General features: G+C 31.3%; 2 pseudogenes across 2 annotated transcripts; one reads left to right on the top strand and one right to left on the bottom strand.

Moving 5' to 3' along the window:
- Positions 1-168: 168 nt before the first annotated feature.
- On the bottom strand, positions 169-2,813 carry LOC143587750 (tRNA-specific adenosine deaminase TAD3-like; annotated as a pseudogene). Its single transcript, XR_013144962.1, has 6 exons — positions 2,696-2,813; positions 2,518-2,600; positions 1,508-1,604; positions 1,055-1,434; positions 624-736; positions 169-508 (listed from the first exon to the last, which is right to left on the bottom strand). The product of XR_013144962.1 is annotated as a tRNA-specific adenosine deaminase TAD3-like (transcript).
- A 9,157-nt stretch (positions 2,814-11,970) lies between these two features.
- On the top strand, positions 11,971-14,849 carry LOC143587749 (cyclin-D4-1-like; annotated as a pseudogene). Its single transcript, XR_013144961.1, has 6 exons — positions 11,971-12,419; positions 12,843-12,929; positions 13,057-13,154; positions 13,253-13,460; positions 13,543-13,646; positions 14,526-14,849. The product of XR_013144961.1 is annotated as a cyclin-D4-1-like (transcript).
- Positions 14,850-15,163: the final 314 nt, after the last annotated feature.

Raw genomic sequence — 15,163 nt, 5'->3', positions numbered from 1 at the left:
CGATAAAACATACAGAAGAAGGGGGGGGGGGGGGGTAATTCATTTAATGATACACGCCTAAAAGCTAACACAAGACTACAGCATCAATGGGTATATGTATGAAATTGTTTTGACATGATAAAATTAAGTATACCCTAAAAAGTCATCACTTTCTAAATTAAATTACCCTTCACTCATCATCATGTATATCTAGGTGATCTTCAGCTCTCCTCTCTGCCCTCACCAAACAGTACATGCCATTGTCACAATGAGGCAAGCCATATATCATAAATCTTAAAGGCCCGTACCATTTGATGGATTTTCGGTTTGATCACTTTTTGAAGCGATCGAGGGCATTACACCTCCGTTAAGGGAATGCTGAGGTAATAAAACTTGGAATACAGCATAATGATGATTCAAACTTTTCTCCCCTTGTAATCTATCAACACTTCCAAGTGCACCAGCTTTTTCATTCGGGAAAGCGTAGAATATACGCTTAACTCTTTGATGAACGAGTGCCATCGCACACCTGCCATAAAGATACACAAAACCAACATAAGTTTCAAAAAATAAGTCAAACTAATTATCTATGTGGTCAAGAAAAATTGAGGAAATGTGGCACAAATGGCAGTTAAAAAACTTACATTGCACAAGGTTCCCAAATAAGATAAATATCATAGCCAGTACATAAATATGGTCTCGATAATTCAAGGTTGCAGCCATTTGTGAGCGAGTTGATTTCATCATGATCGTTTACCTAAAAACAATACAGAAATTTAGGTGTGAATATTCAGGTTTCACAAATACTGAGCTTTGACGTCCCACATGGTCAAACTTGGGATATTGGATAATTATCCCTTGAAACATAACAAAAGCTTAACAGCACTGACCGGCCCCAAAAGTTGACCTTTTTGACCCGTTGCCTAACCTACTAAGCAGAGCCCGTCTGGTTATGTGTCCGTGAACCGTTCATTTATCCGTAAAAGTTTAACAAACGAACATGTAATATATCTCATTCAGTTCGGTTCGTTTATACCCTGCTTATAACCAAATCCAATAGAAACAAGGAGCTTACATGCATGGATTCGGTTTTTTGTTTATTTGAAGAAGACGTTAAAGTGGGCCCCACACGATCAATTTCAAAACAATCATGTCGACCACCAGGAAAAAGATTCCTATCTCTGGCTGCAGATCTTCAACTGCTACAATGGCAGCATGCCTTAACGGATGCCATCTGTCACATGACTGCTGACTGGAACATCCCCAAGGGTTTAAACAAGAAACCCCATCATACAACAATTTGGGTTCTTTTGTAACTGAAGAATGTAAAAGCATATTGTCATGATTTTTAGTGACTTCATGATTTATGGGACAGCTGCAAGAACTGACCTGATCGCGTGCGCGTGCAATAACCTCGTTGGTTGATGGATCAACAATAACCGCAGCATTCACTATCTGCACGGTTTTCACCGTTAATACAAAACTTTAAAATATTAATATCACTTAAACTTAGAACTTGTAAATTTACCTGGCGTTCAGTTTTTGCTAAATCGAGTGCTAGCTTCATGAACGTGCAGACAGAGTGTGATTCCTCCTTTGAAAACCCGGTGATTCCGTTGATGTTGCTGCAGAATAAGAATACAACCTTAAAAAAAATGCAAACACGCACACATATAAAATATAGAGGTTCATTACAGAACACTAGGTTGCTACGAGAAGACTAAGTTGCCGGTGGCTAGAAGTTGTTATCTACAGCTGGATTTATGGTCTAGTTTTGGTCAACTTCTGGAAATTGGAGGTCACGTATCAGCGGGAAAAAAGGTATAGAAGTTTCTATTCATCATATTTATGTTGAACATAATGATTGGATAACAGCATGAATAGATCTATTGAATTCAAATGTCAAATGCATTGGGGTCGGTTGGTGTAGGGTAATCAAAATTTGGATATTGGTCAACATAAGAAGAAAATGTTAACATGAAGGAAAAAGTCAATGCCAAGATAATGATGGGCAGTCGGATAATGGTGTTACAAGAGAATTATTGTGCATCAACGGTGTTTTTAACAATATATTTGTATGTTGTATACTTAGTATGATTGTTGAGTTTTATTCTTTGTATTCTGAGTGTAATTAGTGTATATGCATAGGTACTGTATAATGCATAATGATTGTATTGTGTTCTCATTTGAACCATGTATGAGCCCAATTCCCGTTTAAGAAGGTGGTTGGGCTGAATGTGGTTTTATTGTATCCTAGGAAATCTGTCTGAGCTTCATTCCTTATTGTGTATTACTCAACAATAGATTATGTGAGGATATGCTAAAAAAGCTGTTGTAAAATTAGCTAATATGTTTGTGATGAAACTCACAGGTATAGTTAAAAGCTAACCCTTTTATCTCCATACGACTTTACCTCAATCAACCTACTTGTAATTTGATTAGATCATATTAAGTAACTAGTGGTGTAACTTGTAACTGACGAAAAGGGAACATAAAACATGAAACAGATAAACATAGTTAAGAGCTAAAGTGAAGTACTAAGTCGGTGGATGAAAAGACGTTGGCCACAGTTTACATTGTTCTACCCATTCTTCTTTTGATAGTGGGCCATATCTGCATACCTAACATTAACAAGAAAAAAATATCAAAAATCCGTCTTCCGACTATAACAACTTACATCTCTTAAGTAATAAACCAATAGTATAAAAAAGCTTACGTTTGTAGTGAAAGTTTCCAACTGATAAGATTCTATAAGGTTAACCACCTCTTGAGGTATGACGTCCAATTGGCTACCATTTTCACCAGCCAAACATAAGATCATTGATAAACGAGTGGATCCTGGTAACATACAAAAAAATCACAATAGTATGAGATAGAGTATATTTAAATAGTAAGATAATTAAACTAGGTAGGTCTATTATTATCAAGTTGTTGCTTTCGCACACGTTTGACATGGGAAATTCTGATTTAGCTTCCTGAACATTAAACAGTTTAGATGTAATCCCAAAATAGAGGTTAACATAAGCTAGTATGCACATACCTGATAAGAGTATTGGCATGCTTAGGATCAATTACAGCTTTAACTGCAGAATATATCAAATTCGAAATGAAGAGAAGTGTTAAATTGTGAATGAATACGCATATGCTAAATAAAGAGGTTGCCTGTGGGTTGTTGGTGAGGATTAAAGGGTGGTTTGTCTGGGATGTGAACGATTTCCCAGAGCTCATGGTCATCATAATTGTTCATTAACCTGCAAGAATAAAAATCAAGTTACAACTTACAAATTGTGTATGATTTAATATAAAATAAAAAAGCAAAGTGTTGCTCAAAACAAAATAACAGATTCATCAAAGAAGTGTAATAATAATAATAAAGACTGTATTTTGATACTGCAATTCAAATACAAAATCAGTAAAAATTGAAAACCCAATTGAGAAAAGTAGATGATTTTGTTAGAAATTAATAAGAATTTGTTTGTTATAATTCAAAAGAAAGAAAAAAGAAGAACCTTTGCAAGGTATTAACAGAGATGTCTTCTTCACTGATTGACTTCTCTTTCTGCATCATTATTATTATTATTATTAATAATATTAATATTAATGTTTACTTTGAATCTTTAATCGCATAAACCCTAAAACCCTCTAAAATTTTCTTCTGTTATTGTGTTCGTTGCGTTGCTTGGGGTTCTAAACAAAGTTTTTTCTGAGTCAGTAATCATTTTCAAATCATTAATTTAATTATAAAATTTTCAAATCTTTTATTATTATTTTTATTATTTTTGCAATGGACAATTGAGGTATCCGTTTCTTGTCGATGTCATCCAAATTACTAAACAACCTTAAAGATACAGGTCCAAAAAAAAGTAAACCTTAAAAACGCAGAAGGCTCGAGCTCGGACTCAATAACTAAACAATTTTCCCTTATTTGAGGCTCGAGATGTAAAAAACTAAAAATCTCGGTTTTCACACCTATATTCAAAACTAGCAGGTGAATTAACAAGCAATTTGTATATACGTCTTTGGAATTTAAGTTTTAACCTAATCAATCAATCAATACGAAACAAAACAACTAGATAACATTATTATTATTATTATTATTATTATTATTATTATTATTATTATTATTGGGCTTCCAAGATATTGGGTCAAGGGTGGGTCAAGTTCACGCTAGTCACAATTGTATATTTGTATTATCACACGAGTATTATTGGACCTGTTTGTGAGGTGAACTGGTGAAGCGAGTTAGCTTCAATCCAACGGTTACCGAATTACGGTTCGTGACAAAAACCAGCGACCATCAATGCCAGTTTGTTTCATTCTATAATCGACTGTATTAAATCACCATCAAATTAAAGTAATTCGAATGTACGAAATCTATAATCAAATAAGACTAAAAGTTCCGGAAAGGCCAAAGATGTACTTTTGTGAAAAAAACAAAGTTTTAATTTTTGGTATTTAAACAAACCAAATATTTCCCTTTCATGTATCGTTAATCACTGCTCAGTCGTATAAATGGAAATAGAAACTTCATCAGAATCACTACTATTCTTAGTATCGCCCTCGATTAAACATGCACATATTTGCTACTAAGTATAGGTACTACTGTAGTACTATGCATACTTACTTAGTGACGGGTTTAGTCGTCACTCATCACCGCTCAATAGTAACTTACAACCATGACCTACCACCATGCATAGGATCCATTATGTTAAGTTGTTTCTTGCCAAAAAGATAATCCAAATTGAACATGGCTCCATCAAGAACCAAAAGCTTTGAGTTCTATTAGCCGGCTAGAAACCTTGTTTGTTGGATAAGTAGTCACTATTTTGTGACAAAATATGCAAGTCTCAGAAATCTGTCATTATTCATTGAAAATTGAATCAAGAATAATCATTTATATGTTATATTAATCCATGACTTATTTTTTGGACATTTTAGATCTCTATTTGATTAATACAAAAATAATTATACTTATTAATTTAAGAGGTGTGATGCTTTTTTGATAAGAAAATATGAGATGATAGTAAAATCGAATAGCCGAAAAAGCTGACTAGAACTAACTTTGAGAAACCGATGATTGAGTTATTTTATTTTTATAATCGGCTTTTATGGTTCGTGTAAGGTTATATGTGTGTGAATAACCGAATTAATCGAAACGTAACTGGAAAGAACTATTAATTATATTAATTGAAAAACCGACAGTTTAGTTATGATTTTACTATGACCAACTTTTATAGTTCATTTGTGGCTTTAAGTTTATAAAAAAATTTGAACAACTAATTATTTTATTCTCCACCTTTTGCTGTTTGCAAGGCTCGAATCACGGTCTTTGTTAAGTAACACCAATATACCTTTACTATTACACTACAAGGGGTGGGGTTATAATCAATCGTTATACCACAAGGATCGCTAATATTATATTTAACCCAATATTTAATTGAATTTGTTAACTAAAATTAGTTTGAATTCGCTCACGTCCAATGCCGGTTTTTGCTAATGGTCTCGAACACATTATTCACTGAACTGTCTTTTCCAGTTAACCAAAAAAGGTATTAGCCGAACTGAACCACTCAACTATAAAAATCTAAAACGTGGGTGTCAGTTATATGTTCGGGTTGAGCGAATAACCAAATCGAACCGATCCATGTTAACCTAATTGTGATATGCGTTATCGAACCGATCCATGTTAACCTAATTGTGATATGCGTTCGTGTGGTGTTCATATAAATAATTAATTCCTAAAGTACATCCAACATGACTTGTATTTTATGTTTTGTAACCTGAGATCTAGACATAGCATAAGCCGAGGAAAACGGGCTTCCCACCCACAATTAAATAATCGAGTTAGATCATTAATCATAAGACTATTATTACACAACTTTAAAAAAAAAAAGAAACGACGATTTTTTTATTTAGATTATCGCACTCTTTAAATTTGGAGAGTTGTTGTTTCACTCTGGTCAAACTATGTTGTCTTAACAGGGTCCACACTAGTTTCAGAGGTTGGCTTGGACGTTCCCCCAGGAACCATACCGCGGGCAGTCAGTCAGTCACTTGATAGTCGTTGTGCCGCCACAAGAACATAACTCTCTAACGTAACACACAGTGAGACGAAAACCCGGGTGAGCTTGGGATTCAAACTGACGTAACTCTTTGTGCAAGACCTATCTCAAACCCTTCATTATCATAATCCACCAAAAGGGACAACAAGTGGGGATCGAACTTGTGTCTTTACTAGAAAACCCAAGTCTCCCATCACTAGGCCACAAGTGATGGATTAACATTATTATTACGCAACTAACTTATGTTTTTTTTATATATATTTTATATGAAAAAAAGGAGAGGAAAAAATTAAAGCTTGAGTTAGTTGGTAGGAAAATATAAATTATGTCATTTTTTAACGACATTTTCTCTACTTCTATTAATTACTCATAACATCATCAAACTTGCAGATCACAGGATTCTAAATCTTGACCCAAAGGTTAAGAGCTACATCATTACCACTATGAATCCATGATATCCCTATACGGTCTTTAGTTGTCCTTTACTTTTCATTTATTGCCGTTATGTATAATCTTGTGTTCGTGAGGAATTTGGTTCTTTCACTTTTTTTTATAGTTCGTCAGATACAAGCATCAAACTAAATACAAAAAGATCAAACTCGCGAACATGTTTAGTGGTGGATCCAAATTCTTTTCCAATATGTACGCTAAGCTTTGACGCATGTATATCTAGCAACTCGGTTTACAATTTTTTCGCAATGGTGGGTCAATACATATTGTTTGAATCATTCAAACTGAGTAAAATGTTCATATTTGATACCTAAATATAACTTCGTATTAAATACACATATATAACTTCGTTAGTTACAAATATTTAACTTTTGAGCTATTGAGCTACATTATTTTTAAATTACTTTATTATTTTTCACAATACTAGCCTTGTAAATTAAGAAATTAAAAAAGAATATATAAGCAAAATATTAACTTTGTGGTCTATCGGAACGAATTAAGACATCTAAATACTAACTAGATTGCATATAACCAACCAAACATAACCTATACGATACCAAACGTGTCCCATTTTGAAATAGATCGATAATTTTCATAGATTATGATATTTTACGATAAAAATTATCGTAAATACGGTTTTTAAGAGTGTTAATTTATGAAAAATTGAAGTATTATTAGTTATAAAAATGTTCTTTTAAAATACAACATTTTAAATGTATATTCTACCTAATCAACACAACTTGAACTGTATTGCAGTCGTATTATATATACTACTTTTAGTAAGTAATTGTTAATCATTTTTAATCGAGAACAGAAGACAATAATGTTATAACTAACTAAAGCATCCCTATTAAATTATTCATGTGGATTAATATGTAGAAAAATAAAATAGTACATAACTGTCCATAATATTCCAAATTAAGCATGGTGGACGACAAAAAGTAATATATGACTGATTTTTGGGATGTTGTGTATAAACTCTAGTTTCAGTTATATTTTTATTATATTACAGATTTGAACATTTCATGATTTAGAAGATGACATACAAAAGAACACAATCGAAATCAAATCGGACCAAAACAACGGGATCTAGATTGGATTTGTGCATCTACTTATTTTCCTCGCACCTCTAAACCGATTCATAACGATAACCGAGCAATCTTTGAACTCTCTTTCATGTTTCAATTTATTTGATGTTAAAAAGATTAGTGTTTAAACTTTAAAATGGATTGTCTTATGCTATATTGATTAAGGTATAAACTTTAAAAAGAGTATTTACGATTAATGTTTGAAGTTCTCTTATTGTTGCCAAAGGGTAAGGTACCGGGTAGTGGGATGATGTTTTCTTTCCAAAGAGTCTGAAGTCGAGCTTCGTAATTATAAAAATGTGTAATTTAGGAGTAGAGTTAGCGAGTATGTGAGTGCCGTTTAAAACGAAAATATTGTTTACAAGGTTTATATTTATTTTAAAATTAATTAAGTAATTCGGTTTTATCTATAACAATCTGATAACCGCAGATTAGCTCTTATAGATATTGAGATATAGTGTAACATTAATTTTCCTTTTGATTGACGTTCAAAATTATTATTTTCTGAACGGCTAACGAATTATTCAAATGGGTTATTTACTAAATTCACCATATCATGATACACTTGTTTCGATCCGGAAAAACCATCATCTAAGACTAATGTCCGTGAACACACACCCGAAGACACGACAGTACAGTGAGATAAAACTCTTTCAGTTCAAAATACAGCCTTAAAAAAGGAGTCAAAACTTAATCTTCCTTTTGGTTAATCATAAATCTGATATATCAATAGGTGATAGATAAACTTAATTGTTTATATAGTTTAAGCATATGACAAACCGAACATCGGGATAGAGAAAATATATAAAATAAGGTTAGTGGTTTTTGAATGACACTTTGTAAGTAGATCTCAAACACAAAATATTCTTATATTCCTACATAAAAGACTCTTTTGACCACCCTTTTTCACTTTTTATTATATATATACACTCACAATATACGTACTAGCATCTAGCATTACATTTTATTTTGTTGACAAATTGGGTTTTTTATAAATAAACTATAATAACTTACTTTAATATAAGTTGTTAAAAATTTTAATTGCATCTAGCATTACATTTTAATATAAGTTATTGATCGATAAAAAATTTAGTTGCAATTTAAGTAATGACCATCATAGACTTTTATTTGTGTTGTCGAAGGTAATTCTAATTCTATTGAGTAATTGTTATCTTAATCAGAATATTGTAATTTGTTTTAAAACGAAAAATATGAATCCTATGACTTATGAGTATACAAGATTACTTATATGTTAGAGTGATATTGTTGTTGATAATCAAACTGTAAGTTATAAGTGTCATTAATACAATTACAATATTACTATTGGCTAGTGGTGTATAATATTGGTTGTTAAAATCTAAATTGTCTTTTTAAACTTAATTTTTAAAAAATGCACACTTTTAAAAGTATTTAATTGATTCTTTGGTTAAAAAACGAATGATTAATATATAAAACTTTTATTATTAACTAACCACAATTGAAATGGTAAACAAAATTAAAGCTTTTTTCATTGTCTTGTGATGATAATGTCTTGCCTTGCTTTTCATTAACTAAGATGTGCTTTTGGATATGCTTGACCACTAAAGGAATATTGTTACATAGATAACACTAATCGTACACAAAAGATTCTTTAATCTTTTATCACAAAGACCATCTTCATTTAGAAAGTTTAAAGTTAATATTTTCACCTTTAATCTTTTAAATAGTTTATATATTTGTTTTGTAAAATTTTGATTAAACCTTCAACTTCTACTAGGTTGTTCCTTATCTCACATTCTCATGACCTTTAAAACTACTTTATAAGTTTATATGTAATCAATATATGTATCCAAGTTTGTTGATACCAAATCCAACAAAAAAAAATGTTTAATAATAAATATAACTTATAAAAAGTTTATTTTTTAACCTCTTAAAGTAAAGATTATTAAGCGATCAAAAGGTTGAAGAAAATGTTGTTTAAGAGGTTGTTGATTAGAAAAACATGATTATACAAGGGTTAAATACATATATTTAATAAACTCAAAACTAGTTTAACAATTGAAATGCCAATCAAGTTAAAGCTAAGGTTTTTCCTTGAAACAACAATAAAGTTTAGGTGTGCCAATTAATCGTCGTCATCGGCATTGTACTCAATATATCCCACCATCAATAGCAAAGATATGGTAGGGTCTGAGGAGGGTAAGATGTAGACATCCTTATCTCTATCCCGTAGGAATAGAGAGGCTGATTCCGATGAGACCCCCGACTCGATAGTTGCTTTGCATCAAGCCTTGGACATAAGGCACATAACACTCAACCATCGGGACACCCCGATTGATGCATGTACCCTTGTCTTTCGGCTATCAACGCCGCCACATGATGTCTGATTAACTTTCCGCCACTTTTAATGTTATTTTCATGAAATTAGTAAAATAACGTCAAAATTAGTGTAATTTCACTTTTGCCCATCCGATGGGGTTCACACATATATACATTATTTACGCGCACTGCAAGAAGGGCGAAAACGATAAAAAATGAAAAATGAAGGCATGATGAAAAGATAAATAATAAATTGCCAACCAAAAAAAAATGATTTAATTAACTTATAATTCTAATTTTAGTCAATAAAAATTTGATGGTCTTAAAAGTAACAAAAAGCAAAAGGACACAACTTTTCCTTTCTATTCTCTAGTCACTAGGTAAATCAATCAAATATATATATATATATTTTGATTAAATTATATTCTTGTCCCCACAAATCTTAGCTTACCGACGTAAATCATTAAAAACAACCAATCATTTTTCATTTATAGATGTTATTTTACAAATACATAAATGCCATTGAGTTATCTTAGAATGCCATTATATAAACTCGTATACTTTTGTAACTCCTCTCATACATGTATGTATAACTTAATGTGTTATACACAAGTTACAATATAATATTATGCATTGTATATACATAATCATAATGTGCACACTATTATATTGATGCCCACAAATTAACGAGATCACCTTTATTATGAATCAAAACATAAGACCGATGCGATTGTATCTATTTGATGATGTTTATACGGGTTCACTATAACCTTTGTCAACATAAGTCGTCACGTCATTTACCACGTTTTCATTAAATAATAACATAACATAATATAAGCTATTAATTATAAAATGTCACAAAATAGTGAAATACAAAAAAAAATAAAAAAATTAAACAATGGTATATTGAAATATAACTTTAGAGCAAAAGCTAAAGAAACACCAATAATGTATCACATAACTGTATACAATACAAAAATTGGTTATACAAGGTTGTATGATATCTTACATTGACACATCAATACAACATACATGTTAATACTTACACGACCCGTATGAGACAGCCATTCTACAAATCACACGACCAGTATGATGTTTTATACTGTCACATAATTGATTGATGTGAAAACACATACCAATAACAAATATATGATTTATATATGTATAGACCATCCGTAGTGGAACATTTGCCACCTCAAAATTCTCCCAAAACTCTATGAACACCCTAAGCAGTTAATGCGGAAAAAAATATCGAATATGATAAATGAGATATCATTGGGATATGGGTAATTTTAATATCATGTAAAATTATACATATATATATAATATATAGCAATTTAACACTAATAATTCAGTATAGTCTCATACTATTAACAAATTAACCTTTTGCAAATTGCAAAACACTAACAATCGTGGCAAAGAATTGATTAAGACTTAAAAACTGACACTGAACACTAAAAGTTAATGATTAAGACTTAAAACACTGATATCGGTCAATATCGTTGATATTATCGGTACCTATATTCTGAACTGATATTTTGATTTACATATCACCAAGTGACCGATAACCGATAAATTACTAATATATCGACGATATCGACTACATAGTGAACACCGCCCCCTCAAAGTTTTGAGCAAAGTTTTGGCCTCAAGCGTTTTGTGGGAAACGCTACCCATTATTAAATCCTCCAATCAATTAGGTTTTTTCCCACAAACTTCAACTAATCAAATAACTTAAGATATTTATATTTAATTTAATTTATAACAATTAAACAATTATTGTAGGAGAGTTTTCCTTCTTACTACACAACTTTTTGCTAAATTCTTAATTAATAACTGGGACGTCACGTGTCACAAAATGTCTATACAGAAAGTTTTGACTATACATGGTCGTAAAAATAAAATATATAAATATAGTATTGTTGTATAGTTGAACATAATTTAATATTTAGTATACACTTTAATATGTATAGAAATAGAAATGTATGTATGTATGTATATACACTACTAGCATTCATATGATATCTAGCTCTCACTTTATATGCCCTAAAACCAAACTCCCATTTCTCATTCTCTTCTCTTCTCTTCTCTTCTCTTCTCCTCTACATTCGCCGCATCCTTTGCTCATCATTTCACTCAAAACTCCATTTTATTGATAATAATAATAAAATAATATAAATAAAACACCCACAAAAACAAACCTTGATCCAAACCCAATATTCAATCAGACCAATCTGTTAGTGGGCGTGTCTTGTTAATGGCTGACAGCCTGCTATCAAGTTTATTATGCTCAGAAAGTAGTGAAAGTATATGTTATGATGATAACAATGATGATCAAAATGTTTATAAAAATCAAAGCTTTATCAAGAATCTTGAAACAGAGTGTGGTTTTCTTGATTTTCCTGTGCAAAGTGATGACTGTTTGGGTTTATTGATTGAGAAAGAATGTCAACAGTTTGTGGGGTTTCATTATTTGGACAAAATAAGAAACGGGAACTTGGATTTGGCTGCAAGGCAGCAAGCTGTTGACTGGATTAGAAAGGTTTGCTCATTATTATTATTATTTTGGAAAAATTATTATTATCATTTTTTGGTGAGGAATTAGTGAAATTTTGATTTGTGTTGAATATTTTTGAGGAATTAATGGAAAAGTTTATTGCTTTATTTTCCAGCTTTGGGAAATTTTGAAGGTGTTAATACTTTTTGTGGTTAGTTTTGACTTTTTGATGAATTTAAAGATTTTTTCTCATTAAATTAATGATCTTTTTGGAAAATTTAATGATTTTTTTAAGGAATTAGTGATTTTATGACATGTTTTGTAGAAATTAATGGAAAGGTTTGAACATTCTTGATTTTTTTAAAATTTTAATGATTTTTTGTAAGGAATTAGTGATTTAATAATTTGATTTTTTGGGAAATTTTGAAGGTGCTAATACTTTTTGTGGTTAATTTTGACTTTGACCAGGTTCATGCTCATTTCAGTTTTGGACCCTTGTGTGCATATTAAGCCATCAACTACTTGGACAAATTTCTTGATGTTTATGAACTCCCTGTAAGTATTTTTAATTAACATTTTTTATATTATTTTACTTTATTGCATATTTGAGAATAAATGCAACTACTTAAAATTTAATGTTCATTAATTATGTTTTGAATATTTGTTTGTAATTAATGAACAGAAAGACAAAGCTTGGATGATGCAGTTGCTAGCTGTAGCATGTTTATCACTTGCATCCAAAATGGAGAGACTGAAGTACCCCTCATTCTTGATTTACAGGTTCTTGTTTTCACAATAACAAAAAATGTTGACTCTTTTGTGGGTCAAAAGTCAAAGCAAATTTTGGTTTCATGTTGACAATATGAATGCATTTTTAGGTTTGTGATGCAAGATTTGTATTTGAAGCAAAAACCATTCTAAAAATGGAGCTTCTTGTGTTGTCCACATTGAAATGGAGGATGCAAACAGTGACACCATTTTCATTCATCGATGCTTTCTTTCGAAAACTCGATTCTGATTGTGATCAGCCCGTATCGAGATCTTTAATATTGAGAGCAACCCAACTCATATTATGCTTAATTAATGGTAATTCATAGTTAGTTACATTTTGTTATCATATAAAGTGGTTATATTACAAAAGGGGTAAAATGGTAATTTCACAATGCAGGGATTGACTTCTTGGAGTTTAGACCTTCTGAGATTGCAGCAGGAGTGGCAATATCTTTGGTTGGACAAACAAAAATGTCTGCACTCTTTCAACATGTACAAAAGGTAATGATCATATAATGCATAGTTTTTTTTTGTATGTTTTTGCATGCTTATTTGTATTTTAGCTTGATTTGTTATCATGATGATCTAAAAGATGCAAACTTTTTATTCAAATCTATAATTCTTATATACATATTGCTTACTTTAATTAATAGTTTGAAATAAGCAACTTCAAATCGTTTATTAAAGCCGTTTATTGCTTTCGTTTACTCGTAAATAATAAGACAACAGATCCAAATTTTTATATCAGAGTTTGTTTTCTTTTTCACTACAAAACACACAAAAAGTTGCTCAGAATACATATTCATTCATACCAAGGCCCCCCGCCCATGGTCCCGAATTTGATGAATTAGATGTTGGAAATATGTAGCCTTAAAATTGACGATATACGATAATATTTATTAAATTCTTTTGTTTATAATAAGGGCTTTTTATAGGCATCTGTCCATTGCGATTGGCTACTTGTTCGTTACTTATAGACATGTGTACATAGCTTCGAACCTAGCTTCGTCTTTTTAAAAGAAAGTGATATCTATAAAGATTGCTGATTTAACATAGATTTGTAAAGTTTTCATCTTTTTCTGATATGGGTTCTTACAGATTGTTTTATAGTTAAATTAATAATCATGCAATAATAATAATAATAATAAAAAAAATTTGTACTTCATTATTAAAGATTTGTGCATTGCTTCAAGTTTGTGTTTTTCTTCTTCTTATTAAGCAGTAAATACTCGTACGCTGCGTGTAAAAGAATGTACATTGTTTAAAACTTGGGTTTATTATAAGTTTTATAATGGTTTGTGGTCTTAAAGATTGATGATTATGAATTTATGAGCAAAATACTCATCAAAGTTTTAATCTTTTTGATATGGGATTTTGCAGGAGAGGATTGTTAAATGTGTGGATTTGGTGAATGAGTTGAGTAGTGGTTGTACCATGAGCATAATGAGTGGTACAGTGCCGAAAAGTCCGATTTGCGTGCTTGAAGCAGCATGTTTGAGTTACAATAATAGTGATGATTCAAGAGTTGGATCAAGAGCTTGTAAAAGGAGGAGGCTTAGTAACACAACACCCTCTCATTTGGAGCTTTAGATGGTTTTGTAATTAGAGGGAAATAAAATGTTTGAATTTATTTAATTTATTATTTTTCTTTTAAAAAAAAAAACTTTTTTCTTTAGTTTTTGTAGGGTGTGTGTTTGATGTGCTTATGAGTTGTTTATGAGAAAGGAAAAAAAAAATGAGTTATGACTTTTTGAGCTTTTAACTTGTTAAGAAAGTGAAGCATAAGAAAAGTCATACATTATTAACATTTTCTCATATAAAAAAAATCGTATCATGGGAAGTTGGTCTAGTGGTAAGAAGCATGTCCGTCTTTAGTGGAGACACAAGTTCGATTCTCATTTGAGCCGGTTCGAAAGATATCTGGGTGAAGGAACAAATCTAACTTTAATTCGGGGTTTGAACCTGACAGAGGCCAGGGTTTAGGATTTAATTCGATTCCCGCGTAACAAGGGCACAGT

This window comes from Bidens hawaiensis, unplaced genomic scaffold (genome assembly GCF_021521415.1).
Source record: "Bidens hawaiensis isolate Kalapana, Puna unplaced genomic scaffold, B.hawaiensis_p1.1 tig00035860_1, whole genome shotgun sequence".
In the NCBI taxonomy this organism is placed as follows: Eukaryota; Viridiplantae; Streptophyta; class Magnoliopsida; order Asterales; family Asteraceae; genus Bidens; species Bidens hawaiensis.
The sequence above is the reverse complement of the archived record's forward strand: the minus strand, read 5'-3'. Positions and strand labels throughout refer to the sequence as shown.